A 13,358-nucleotide genomic window follows, 5' to 3' on the forward strand; every position below is an offset into this window, starting at 1 on the left:
ATACTGACACTCACATGACTTACTCCGTATCTCAAGGTGCATTCCATAGAAAAGTATCGTGCACACGAGAAGTGACTGTCCCGGGCGTGCAGCTCAGCCTTGCCCTGGGTGCCCAGATCCGCCTCCTGCCCTGAGAAGGCCCTCCCGCTACGCCCATCTGGGGATCATCATCGTGACCTCGTGCCTGGCCTGAACTTCACGAGTGGAATCCTGTAGTGTGTGCTCTGGGTCTGGCTTCTTGGTCTTCATACCATGTCTGTGAGTCATGCCTGTCCCTCGTTCTTTTTATGTCATGTGCGGGAACATACCGCGGTTTGTTTTTTCCACTGTAGACAAACATTCGGGCTGTTTCCGGGGGCACACACGTACCTTCACGGCTGCTGCCGAGCAGCTGTCGGAGGGGCTCCAGCTGAAGGTCGGCCGGCAGTGTGCAGGCAGGAGCCCCCATGGCTCCACACCCTCGCTGAACTCGGTGTCGTCCAGGAGCTAGTTTCCGTGACTGGTGTGTTTTCTAGCAGGGTCTCCCTCTCCTACAGACACACCGTTAGGGCACAGGTTTTCAAAACCTATTTTCAGTTATTTGCCAAGCTATGCTGACGAGCGCCTGTGTACTCAGATGGATTATAAATATCACCTTAACATGCCAGAAACTATCCAAATTTTCATGTAATTTGTGTTGCTGTGTTAATGCACTTGTTACTAACGTTTACTATGTTGGTACATTTACTTTTCACCCAGTAAGCCTGGGGTTGGACATTCCAACAGCACGAGGTGAGGCTCACATTGACCCCGAGGCTACTCTCTGCTCAGATTCACTTTTGTAGTTTGCAGATTAGAAATAAAGACGGGGGCGCCTGGGTGGCAGTCGGTTAGGCATCTGACTTTTGATTTTGGCTCAGGTCATGATCTCAGCATTGTGAGATCAAGCCCCACATCGGGATCTGCGCTCAGCAGGGAGTCTACTTGAGATTCTCTCCCTGTGCCCCTCCCCCTCATGCACTTGCTCTCGCCTGCCCACACTCTCTCTCTCTCTCAAATTGTTAAAAAAAAAGAAAAAGATTTCTACTTTCCTTTTTTTTTTTTTAAAGATTTTATTTATTTATTGGACAGAGAGAGACATAGCGAGAGAGCGAACACAAGCAGGGGGAGTGGGAGAGGGAGAAGCAGGCTTCCCGCTGAGCAGGGAGCCCGACGCGGGGCTCGATCCCAGGACCCTGGGACCATGACCTGAGCCGAAGGCAGACGCTTAACGACTGAGCCACCCAGGTGCCCCAAAGATTTCTACTTTCATCCTAAACTTTGGTTACTACAAATTCCTTGAGAAATGCAGTTCAGGCAGCATGTGGTGTGTGCGTGGACAGCTCATCTAAAAACGTGCACATACACCACGTAGGCCCCATCTGCACAGACCGACACGTTTTAGAAAGAAAAAGGAAAGCCTTCTGTGCAGGGCTCCCCTGTGGGACCCAGGCCTGGGTCTCAGTGATAAACTGGACAGAGCAGAAGGTTCCAGATTCCTTAACCAGCCCCTCAACCTGTTAGCTTCTGCGCAATCAGCCAGCCAACAAGACGAGACTCCACATTAACTATTAACAAGTGAAATGCAAATTAAAGCAATGGGCCAAAGAAACTTTAAAATGTTGATATTCCATGTTAGCAAAACAAGAAAAACGGTAAAACTTGACATCTCCGTGTGTGTCGGTGAAAGTGGGAGTTCCTGTACGTGCCGCGGGAGCCATTCTGCCCCCAGAGATCGCCTCCTCCTGAGAATCAGCCCTGAAGCACAAAATCGGAGAAGCCCAGAACAAGAGCTGCACCGAGCTGTTCTCCACAGCCCTGAGTGTCCCAGGAAAGCCTGCAACACATCTGTGTCCTCGAGCGCCGTTAAGGCAGAGCATTCCACTCCGAGATGGAGACCATGTCCCCCGAAAGGCTGACTAAGCACAAGAAGGCTGGAGACACCGTCAGGATCGAGCACGTAAACTGGGAAGACTGGCACTGGACTGACACTGGATGTTTAAGCCAGCATTCCTACCTGTCCCTGTCTACAACAGTTACATCCAAACATGCTGTACGGCTCGCTGTCCATCCTACACCCCAGGGGGGGTGTCAGTCTGTCCACCTCCCGCCACCTGCCCGCCCACGACTCTTCCCTACCGTGTGGGGTGCACGGCCAGCGAGAAACACACACAGGGCACCTGAAATAGTGTTCGCCTTCACAACTAATGCTTTCAGGAATGTATCATTGTGCTCTGACGCTCGATGAAAACAATGAAATGTATTTTAGAAGAAAAGAAGCACAAAGATTTTTACAGAAATAACTGGTAAACAGGATGTCGATCGCTTCAGCATCTGCTACCTAAACAGGATTTAAACTTAAACTTAAACAAGGGCAGACACGCACACAAAACAGACACTTTGGCAGCGGTAACTTCTCCTGCCGAAGCGCTACGGGCAGAGGAGAGAGCAAAGCCAGAGAGGGAGGTTCACCCACCACAACACGTGAGTTTTCAATTTGTGTTTATCTTACATTTTTATGCAGTTTTCATATTACTCTACAGTAAATTGGGATTTGTTTTATTTTAAAAATGTTTTAAATTGCCTACCTCTGAATACAAAATACACCAGCTGTGAGTCCCTCTCTGTGACCCCCATGCAAGCCCCCCTGTGACCCCCATGTGAGCCCCCCTCTGTGACCCCCATGTGAGCCCTTCTGTGACACCATGCGAGCCCCCTCTGTGACCCCCATGCGAGCCCCCTCTGTGACACCATGCGAGCCCCCTCTGTGACCCCCATGCGAGCCCCCTGTGACCCCATGCGAGCCCCCTCTGTGACACCATGCGAGCCCCCTCTGTGACCCCCATGCGAGCCCCCTCTGTGACCCCCATGTGAGCCCCCCTGTGACCCCCATGTGAGCCCCCGTGACCCCCCATGTGAGCCCCCTCTGTGACACCATGCGAGCCCCCTCTGTGACCTCCATGCGAGCCCCCCTGTGACCCCCCATGTGAGCCCCCTCTGTGACACCATGCGAGCCCCCTCTGTGACCCCCCATGAGAGCCCCGTGACCCCCATGCGAGCCCCCCTCTGTGACCCAACGGCATTCACTCACAGCCACGCGGGGCTCCCCAAGCCAGAGCACAGAAGGCCCGTGGACTCAAGTTGGGCCACCTGCGCAGGCTGAGCCCCCCCAGCTAACCCAGGGTGCTGGGGCGAAAGCGTGACCTCAGACCGCTGAGCTCTGAAACACGGCATGGTCAGTGATGGAGCGGCATGCCCAGAAGGCCGTGCTCGGTCAGACAGGACAGGTGTCCACAGCCTGGAGCGTCCTGGTGACCCCTCACAAAGTTGTCTTCCAGTTCCTGAGACGGTCACCAGGTTCTCACGATGGCTGCCCCCTCCCCTGGACGGTGAGAGGGAAGGAAGTCCTTCCGTTAAATCCATCCAAGAACAAAGTACCCCAAATGCTGCCAGTGTGAAAACCTGCATTGGCCAAACCTTCCATCGCTCTACACACAGGAGCCCTCCACCTGCCCCACACATCGGAGCCCATCAGCCCCACCCAAGCCTTGCAGACCCGTAACCCACAGGCCGTCCTCGGGGACTTTCCACCATGGAGGCCCCCCAGTTCTGGAAGACCTCTGGGGGGACGGGACTCTCATAACCACGGGCTGCGACCACACACGGTACCTGGCTGGGCTGGGGCTGGGGCGCTCGCTTTGCCTTGTGGGATGCTCTTAGAATAAGAAACGTCCATTTGGTACATTTGGTGTTCACCCATTCCTGGTACAGAGCTCTTAAAACTCTTGGAATTTCCTAAATTTCAAGAGCGTAAAGGTGTCTTGAGTTATGTTAATTAGGGGATTTTGGAAAGGCCTGGGGCTGGGGCTTTCATCCCATCCCCGGCCTCTGGGGAGAGGGTGCAGGCTTAGTCAGTCACCACAGGCCACTGACTTAATCAATCGTGCCCACACAGGGAAGCCTCCGTAAAACCCTAAAGGACTGGCTGGGAACTTCCAGGCTGGAGAAGAGCTGGAGAGCTGGGACAGAGGTGAGCTCGGGAGCATGAAAGCTCCAGGCCCCCTCCCCGCCCCGGGCCCCACACATCTCTTCCATCTGGCCGTTCCTGACTTGTGTGCTCCTATAATAGACTGGTGATCCAGTTCATAAGCTGTTTTCCTGAGTTCTGTGATCTGCTGTAGCAAAGGAATGGAACCCACGGTCAGGGGTGACACGTGAGGTGGGGAGGGGCCTTGTGGGACTGAGCCACAGCCTGTGGGATCGGATGCTGGGTCGGGATAGGGCTGAGTTCTCCAATACCTGCTGGTCTGGAGAACTGCTTGCATGTGTGGAGGAGCCCCCACTGTCCCCCAGTGAAACTGGGTCCAGAACCTAACCTCCCGTGTGTCTCATCTACTTTGTTATCACAGCACTACTGACCAGCTCTACGTGGAGGGAAAACCACCCGCACTGTCTTTAGGGTCAGCAAAGGCCACTGAGCGCCTACTGTGTGCAGACTATTCCAGAAGCACCCAGGGCAACAGAGGCCCCCGTAGATGCGGTGGCTCACTCGGGCTGGTCACGAGGGGTTTACAAAGGGCATCGGGTGAGAAATGAAGGACCAAGGTCGGCTGCAGCGAGGCGCTGGAGGGCCGTGGGCTGAACACGGCTCAGGAGGCTGGTCCGTGCACGGGAATGAAGCCAGTGGAGGCTGGAAAGGACAGAGTAAGGAGCACCTTCAACATGGACGTCATCCCCTCTCCAGAAGCCTCCGCTCGCCCACCCCCGTCATTCTGGGCTCACCTTGACCACAGAAGGGCCACACGTATGGGAACGGTGTGATTCCTCCCACTGCCCGGCTGCCGTCCCCACCCAGCCCCCTGGGCCTGCTGGGGGCAGGGGCGAGGGGTCCCCTGGGCTGAAGCAGGGGTGGAGTTCACATTATCCACCAGAAACTGCCCGGCCACCGCCAGGTAGGAAGGGGCACTGCCCCTCCCCCCAGGACTTGGGGGCTGGCCTGGAGCAGGGCAGTGGCAGATGCACGGGGCACAGATGGCCGCCCAAGGTGGCATGGGACAAAGGAAAGCAAATCCTTTGGAAACAAAGATTCAGATTCAGGCTCTGGCAGAATCCATGTGGTTTTTGTCCCGGGTCCTGGCACAGAGTTGCAGAAGCCCTACGAATTTCCTTCGAGGCAGGAGTGTCTTACCCCTTGTCCTCAGGTGACTCAGACGGCCCCTGGACAGATTCTAGGGAGGCGCTGACCACATGCTGGAAACCCACCCCGTCCCTCTGGGCGCAGAGGGCCGGTGTGAAGCTTGGGGAGTTTCCAGGTGGATGGACAGGTCAAGTGCTGGGAGGGCACGAGCCCAACCCTGAGAGGGCAGGCAGGAAGAAGACCCTCCTCCCAGCCCTCCCCACCCCGCCCGCCCTGGGGTTGCTTCCTTTTGGCTGGTGCTGGTTTTTTTGTTTTTTTGTTTGTTGTTTTTTTTGGAAAGATTTTTTATTTATTTGAGAGAGAGAGAGAGAACAGCAAGAGCGGGGGTGGGGGGAGAGGGAGAAGCAGGCTCCCCATGAGCAGGGAGCCCGACACCGGACTCCATCCCAGGACCCTGGGATCATGACCCGAGCCGAAGGTAGACGCTTAACCGACTGCGACACCCAGGTGTCCCGAGTTGTGTTCTTTATAATCAAACTAGAATTGTTAAGGATTGCATTTTCAGGGGGTTCTGGGAGTTGTTCTAGGAGATGAAGGCACCCCAAATTCAGAGCTGACATCTGTGGGGGAGTGGTCCTGAGGGGCTGGTGTGCGCGAAGCACGAGTACTGTGTCAGCTGGGAGCTGAGGTCCAGGACCCGCTGGTGTCGGGGGCCTGCTGTCAGATCAGCCCCCACCAGGCAGGACCCCAGATGGAAGACCTGGCAGGTGCGGCCCATTCTCCGAGCCTCGTTTTCCTTATCCGAAAACCGCAGGCAGCTGGTGGCACATCGCCACTACATTAAATGATAGCCCACAAAATGCTCGGATGGCGTATGTGCCTGGGAATCCCTCGGAATCCCGGGGAGCCGCAGCGTCCAGGTGGTGGGCTGCCAGAGGCACCAGGCGCCCCCACTTCTGGGGGGCACGGGCTGGCTGGGGGCCGGAACTCAGGGGTATGCTGGTGGAGGCCACCTGGGTATCTCCAACTCCAGATGCTGGGGTCCAACTGTTCCAGGACGTTTGGATTAAAGTGACTCCAACCCCCTCCCTACATTGGGCGGACCTCAGCCTGGCCGCCCCTGGCCTCTCCCACCGGCCTCTGACTCCTGCGACCTGCCTCTCACGTGGACTCAGTCTTACGTGCACTCCAGGCAACACAACCTGGGGGTGTGGAGACGAGGCGCCCGGGAGGTGGCCCAGCTTTACAACCTCCCCCGGCCAGAGGCCCCCGCCCAGCTCTCCTCCTCCATCTTCATCGGCAAGTCCAAGAACACGGAAAACTGTTCTCATGTTTCTAGACAGTGACTGTGCACTGGCCCCGGGGGGCCGGCCCCCTCCCCTGCCCTGGTCACCAGGGAAGTCCCCCCAGTGTGTCCAAAACCCCAGGTGAGGACCCAGCTGTTGTCCTCAGCCCACAACCTCCTTTCCTGCTGTTTCCCCTCACGGCGCTTGTAAAGGTGTTCCTGGTGTCGAGGGGTGGGGTCTTAATCGGACCGAATGGACCGTATTAGTGACCGTGGCTGGCAGGGGTGCCTCAAGGGCCAGCAGGCGGGGACCCCAGGAGCGGCGTCCAGGGCACCTAGAGCTCAGCTCCACCAGACACAGGAGCAGCTCCGTTCTGCTAAGAGTTGGTTCCTGGTAATAACAGCACAACGTTCTGAGCTGTGCAACTCAAATTAATGGTAAAGCTTTATTCTTTTTCCTTATTACAAAAGCAAAACATGATCTGCATAAAACTCTTAGCACAAGGCAGAAACACAAAGACAAAAATACCAACAACCCATAATCGTGACTTTTGGAGATAATCACTGGCTAACACTTTTGTGCATTTTTTCTAGATTTTTTTCTATGCATCTATTCACATGAATCTGGAGGCCTAATGCTCAAAGCGGGATCATGTTATACGCATCTGTGATATGCTTTTTCACCCAACAGAGCACAGACTTCTCTCCACATCAGTAGACCTCAGCCGACACCACTTCCTGCAAGGACCTCAGGGTATTCATTCCCCGGCACAAATATTCGGTAACGTACTCAGTCATTCTGTACACGGAGACCTGAAGTGCCTTCAGGGCGACGGTACACAAGCCTAAGGTCAGTGTGATCACCTCTGTGCTCCTGGACTGTGATTTCCTGGGGTTCCTTCCTACAGAGGGGACGGAAGGATTCATCCTGCATCAGGATACACTGTTTTAAGTAAATGGGATTATTCCCACAATGTGCAGGTTAACCAATCTGAGATTTTTAACGGTGCTTTAAAACAAAGTAATAAACAGGAAAAGGACATAAGAAAACAATAAAAGGTGATCTTTGTGTATTTATTTGCTTTTTTATTACCTCTCTGAAACCGTTTACGGTTACAGCGCCTGAGGCGGATGATCCTAAAACGACCTGACTCTGCTTCAGAAGGACATGCCCGGGCCACACGGCCCCCGAGGACTTGCCTAGAGGGCGGTCAGTGACGTTCAAGGATAGCACGTAACTCTCAGACAGGCTTAGGCTGTCCACACACTGTTCTCTGTTAAAACCCATGTCAAAGTGTTAAGCCTTTCGGTCCCTTAAATACTCTTACCTTTAAGGCACCGTGCTCTTGACTGCTAGAGTCCTAACTCAAAACTCAGGGAACAGGGTCCCCCAACAAGCCCCTCAGAGGATGGTTATACGAACCTAAACAGAGGGTCAGTCGGGTCCCTAGCCAGGAGCCCTGACCCTCTGGCTCCCCCTCCCTAACATGCAGCACAGGCAGCAGGGGGCAGGACCCCGCAGGCCACACCGCGCCTCCAAATGGCCCTCGGAGACGCCTTCCCGGGTAGGCTGTACGCAGAACATGCGCGACATCCTAAGGCTGCTAACTGGAAGCGGGGGTTTTTGGCCGGCTAACAAATCAAATTTTACGAGCACAAACAAAAGGCAAAATGAACATCGTTAGCTGAGATAAATTTGGAATTGTTAAAGCTTCAAAAAAAAAAAGCCAGATGACTTTATAATTCACATAATTCACATTGCTTTTATGCCTTTTCCCAGGGGCAAAAGCAGTGAGTGCTTCCTACAGGAAAGGCAGAAATAAAGACTAGCAGAGGGGCGCCGGGGGGCTCACTCACTTCGACCACTGATTTTGGCTCAGGTCATGATCTCAGGGTCCTGAGAGCCCCGGGGCTTCGGGCTCCGTGCTGGGCGTGCAGCCTGCTTGAGACTCTCCCTCTCCCTCCGCCCCTCCCCTGCACTCCCTCTCTCAAACAAGTCTTTAAAAAGGAAAAAAAAAGACTAGCGAGGACCCGCACGCCCCGAACCGGGCAGGGACAGCCCCGTTCATAGCTCTCAGGACGTCATGCCAGCCACTCGGACGCATACATATATTTTTTAAATTTCATAAATAACATCACACAAGAGGTACTATTTTGTCCCCTCCCACCATTATTTAATGAATCCAGTATCATCAGATATGTAGGGAAACTAGTCAGGTTTGCCATTAGAAGCTGCAAGAGAAGCTGAAAGTGAATTAATAAATAAAACCGAAAACCTGTAAACTTAACAGCACTGTTTGCAAAATACAGCGACATCAAGGTCCTACAAGCCGACCAGAAGCACCAAAATCGGAAACATTCACCACACGAGCTCCAGGGGATATTTATTCTCAACCCAAGCATGTTTGGTTGCTAAAATGCTTCTTTCTACAACCCTGTTTTCCAAAGCATCCCGTGGGTCCACTTAGGGAAGCATGCAGTGGGGAGAGAGCATACCTCCCGGGGCTGCAACCACACATTCTAAGGTCAAAGTGCCCAAACAGGTTGGACCTGATTCAGAAGGAAATATGACGTTAACTTTGAACTGTTCACGCACCTACTTAACCAGCCTTTTATTACAGATAAATGAGACCATGTTTTGCATTTTACATTTTCTCCTGATTGTTCAGTTCTTTATGCCTGAAAAAAACTTCTCCAGGTGGAATCATCTCTGCTTGTGGTTCCCTCTCCTCATTCACATGGAATTCCCAGCAGAAAGGCCCCACTTCCTCATTCTCAGAATACGCCTGTCTCCCTGCCTAGGCCCGCAAGCCCCCACGAGGGTCAGCCAGTTCCCCCATGAGCCCAGAGCACAGAGGGCACAGCTGACCCGCCCCCACCATCCTCTGACCTGCTGCTGCTTCCTACCTTCCGGCCTCGCATAGCTTCCGGAAGCAGAAAGACCGAGGGTCTGGAGCATCAGCCGTCCACGGCAGGCCCGCCAACACCAGCAAACGGGCCTCCCCGACACACTGGACGGCCCACCGCTCAGTTCACTGACCTCCCCACTCGCCTCTGGCTGAGAAGCAGCCTCATCTCCACCCGAGGACCCAGTGCCAGCTTCCCAGCCCCTGCGGACCCTCTCAGACTCCCCAGCTGCACACCCGAATCCGTGGCTGTCCCCCGATGCAAAGCTGGTGGCTGTGTGGGGTCCATGAGGAAGGCAGGCGGCAGTGATTTCAAGGAGGTGCCAGGCCCCAGGATCAGCAGCAGCAGATTGGCCAGAGTAAAGACAGGGTAACTATCAGGGCCCGAGTGACAGCGAATCCACCCAGAGGAACTGGGCCGAGAGGTGACCTAAGGTTTGGGATTTGGGAATATCTGAAGCCAGAGGGCACTGAGGCCCCAACAGTGTGTGCTGCTTGAAGCAAGACTGCTGGGCCCGGGGTGTAGCCAGGCTTGGGGAGTAGCCAGACTCAGGGAGCAGCCAGGGCCCAGAGAGTAGCCAGGGCCCAGGGAGTAGCCAGAGCCTGGGGAGTAGCCAGGCTCTGGGAGCAGCCAGGCCCCAGGGAGTAGCCAGGCCTGGAGAGTAGCCAGGGCCCAGGGACTAGCCAGGCTCAGGGAGTAGCCAGGCTGAGGGAGTAGCCAGGGCCCGAGGAGTAGCCAGGCCCCGGGGAGTAGCCAGGTCCAGGGAGCAGCCAGGCCCAGGGAGCAGCCAGGGCCCAGGGAGTAGCCAGGCCTGGGGAGCAGCCAGGGCCCGGGGAGCAGCCAGGCCCGGGGAGCAGCCAGGGCCCAGGGAGTAGCCAGCCCTGGGGAGCAGCCAGGGCCCGGGGAGTAGCCAGGCTCGGGGAGCAGCCAGGCCTGGGGAGCAGCACTTGTTTGCTCTGCCAAGTAGTTTACTGCAGGGATACTGGGCAGCTCTCAGCATCTCCAGGAGGCTGGAGAACCAGACACATTAACAGAAATCAGAAACGGCCCCAAAGAACACTCAATGCAGCGCAGAACCCGTGGAGTTCCAGTGAACACCTGCAAAGCCGCCGTGTGTGCTGAAGGGGCGCAGACTGAGGCTGCATCTGGAGGGAATTCCAGAGAAAGGGAGATTCTCACAAAGTGAAGGAAGACCGGATGGGTCCGGCTGTGGCCCAGGCATGGAGGGGCCGAGCCAACGCCCTTCACAAAGCTGAAGACGCTCCTTCATGAATGGGAGACGGGGACTGGAAAAGGCAGGGACAGCAGGCCTGGGAGGGAAGGGGGGGAAGGGAACCCAGAGGACAGGGGTGCAGGGGGAGGGGGGTGACCCCCACCGGCACCTGCTTCCTCCCTGTCTGCACCAGCCCCAGGAGGAGGCTCTTCCTGACGGGGGACACCCAAACTGGTATCTGGTTTCATTCCATCCTTATCAACAGTTAGCTGTCAGCAGCAGATTAAATGGCCAGAAAGTGATCTTCCCACACAGTAAATGGGAACTTTCCATTCTGCCCGGGACAACTGGAACCCAAGAAGCCACAGCGCCAAACAAGAAGTAAACCCACGGAGATCTTCCAAAAGTCCGACATGACGACACCCAGGAATCCCACAGATCCGACCTGTGGGGGGTGAACGGTTTTTTATTTAAGTATGTTCAATAATATGAATTCTTGCACCCACAAGAACCATGAAATTTTTAAAAGACTTCGTTTCACAAAAATTGACATAGTTTTGAAGCAGAATACCAACACAGATGGGCCTCTAACTACTACACACTCGCTGAAATTCAACTTACTTTGCTTTCGACTCATTAACCACACACGTCTCGTTCCAATGCCCAAACAAACACCAATCCTAGGTCTCTTCCAGCATGGAGTTCCAAGGGCGGCTGCAGGAAAACAACCCACTTCTGAGACAGTGAAGACGCCGCCCTGGTGGGTGTGCGCTGCAGGAAGGACATAAGGAAAGGTAGAAGTGCCGACGGATTTCTCTCCAGCCAGAGGGCAACGCGTCAGAAACAGGTTTTCAGCCTCAGCTGGACACTGGGCAGGTCCATGAAATGGGGCTCCGGGGAAAAGATGTGGGGTGTGTGACCGGCAGTGAATAGGAGAGCATTTCCCATGACAAGGAAAAGGCCACTGCTCTGGGCCTGTCCCTGCGTATTGCTCGCTCCCCACCGCACTCACGATTGGCCGAACTGTGGAGCCTACCTGAGTCTCCTAATTAAGGTTTCCGCGGTGGTGATGCAAGAGGGGAAAGAACCTGTCCTGGAGACAGGCCGGCCCCTCAACCCCCGTGTGAGACCGGGGGCTACACATCCTGCCTCCCTCTCACACCACCTAGACCCGGGAGGGCTGCAGGGAGCCAGCCCTCACGCCGATCCCCAGGTAAGCCCAAGCATGACGGAGCAGCTCACCCATCTCTGCGGGCAACAGGGGGGAGACTTAATTAGGCTGCTCTTTCCCTGTGGGGACACTGTGTTCTCCTGGGGAGCGACTGGCCAGGTTTTCTGGGAAGCAGAAACCAGCTGCAGGATTTTGGGAAGAGCGTAGCTCTAAGTGTGGGAAAGACAAATGGAGAAAGCACTTGGAAGCAAACACAAGAGACACGTGACCGCTCTCGTTTGGGTTCTTGACTCCCCAGCACCCATAGCGCCAGCGTTTCCACACTCCGGCATGCGTGCTGCCCCGCGCCGGGCTGGGGCGGGGAGCCTCAGGAGGGACGGAGCCCCTCCACATTCTTCTACCGCTCCCGCAGGTGGGGAGGCTCCCTCAGACACAGAGAATGCGGCCGGGCGGGACGGACGCAGGCACCTCCCTGTCTGCTCCCCTCAACCCAGAAGTTAAATCCGACTTCACACCTTGGGCACCCTCCCGCTTCTGGAGACACGGTTCTCTATAAACTCAAGTCTGGAACTCGGGAAGGCCAGGACTTCAAAACTGAAAGCAAAACCTGAACCCCAGGAGAGGCCGCGACGTTCGCCGAGTTTGGGGGGGCTCTTCCTCGTCTTTGCTTCTATCTCATGGGCAGGGCTGAAATTCGGCCCAACTCACCATCCTGCCCTCTGAGTTTTCATTTTGAACAAGTAACTTAGGACACTCTCCCTACTTCAAGTCACTTTTTAAAGCACACAGTTTTACAGTGAATACTAAGCTATAACAAACAGGAAAAGGAAGCATCTCTGGTTTAGGAAGAATACGGAGAAGGTGAGGCTGCTGTGAGCCTGCCGTCCCCCCTGGCGCCTGGGGCAAGCCGTACCTGCAGCAGGCTAGAGGGCTGGGGTCGCCACCTGCCGCGGCCAGGGGGAAGGACAGGGGCGCCGGGAGGGAAGCACCGTTATCCCACGCTGTCCGTGTCTGTGCTCACCGGCCCAAGTGCTGGCACAGGGACTGGTCACCTGTCAGAGCCCTTCTTCCCCAAATACAAAATATGCCAAGCCCCTCCCCGATGTCACCTACACAAGTGACCTCTGACCCCAGCGCACCTGCCTTCAGGCCCCGGCACGGCCTCCTGGCTGCCCTCGGCCCGACCACTGCCCCTGCATCCACCATGGCCGATTCCGATTCACTACCAGGTTCGTGGAATGACAGGAGCGGGAGCGGCAGGGACCACGGGACAGCAGGGAGGAGCAGCAGCTCGCGTGACCTGTCCCGTCACAGTTGGTAAAACAGGGTTTGTTATCGCAGTATTTGCCAGATGATGGAACTGGTCTTCTTCCCCAACCATCCGGCCACCACCCGTGAGTGACCGGGCTTCACCTGCCTGCTACTGAACGTCTAACGTGTGGCGTTCCCACCCACAGAGAACGAACTCCAAGTGCCACGGGCCCAGGGAGGCCACACACGCCACCAGATGCGGGGCCTCGCCTCCACAGCCGGCATCCTGCCCCCCGGGGCTCCCTGGTGCCACGGCCAGAGCCACGCCACGGCGGCGCTCACTCATTTCCATCGTCCGCGAGCCCAGGGGGCTGCT

At 55.7% G+C, this 13,358-nt stretch overlaps 1 protein-coding gene across 10 annotated transcripts in view; it reads right to left on the reverse strand.

Annotated features, from left to right (window-relative positions):
- Positions 1–13,358, reverse strand: part of ATP11A (ATPase phospholipid transporting 11A) — a 119,609-nt gene that overhangs the window by 92,763 nt on the left and 13,488 nt on the right. The gene's annotated exons all lie outside the window — the stretch shown is intronic.

The sequence above is a fragment of the Halichoerus grypus genome, chromosome 4 (genome assembly GCF_964656455.1).
Source record: "Halichoerus grypus chromosome 4, mHalGry1.hap1.1, whole genome shotgun sequence".
Lineage (NCBI taxonomy): Eukaryota > Metazoa > Chordata > Mammalia > Carnivora > Phocidae > Halichoerus > Halichoerus grypus.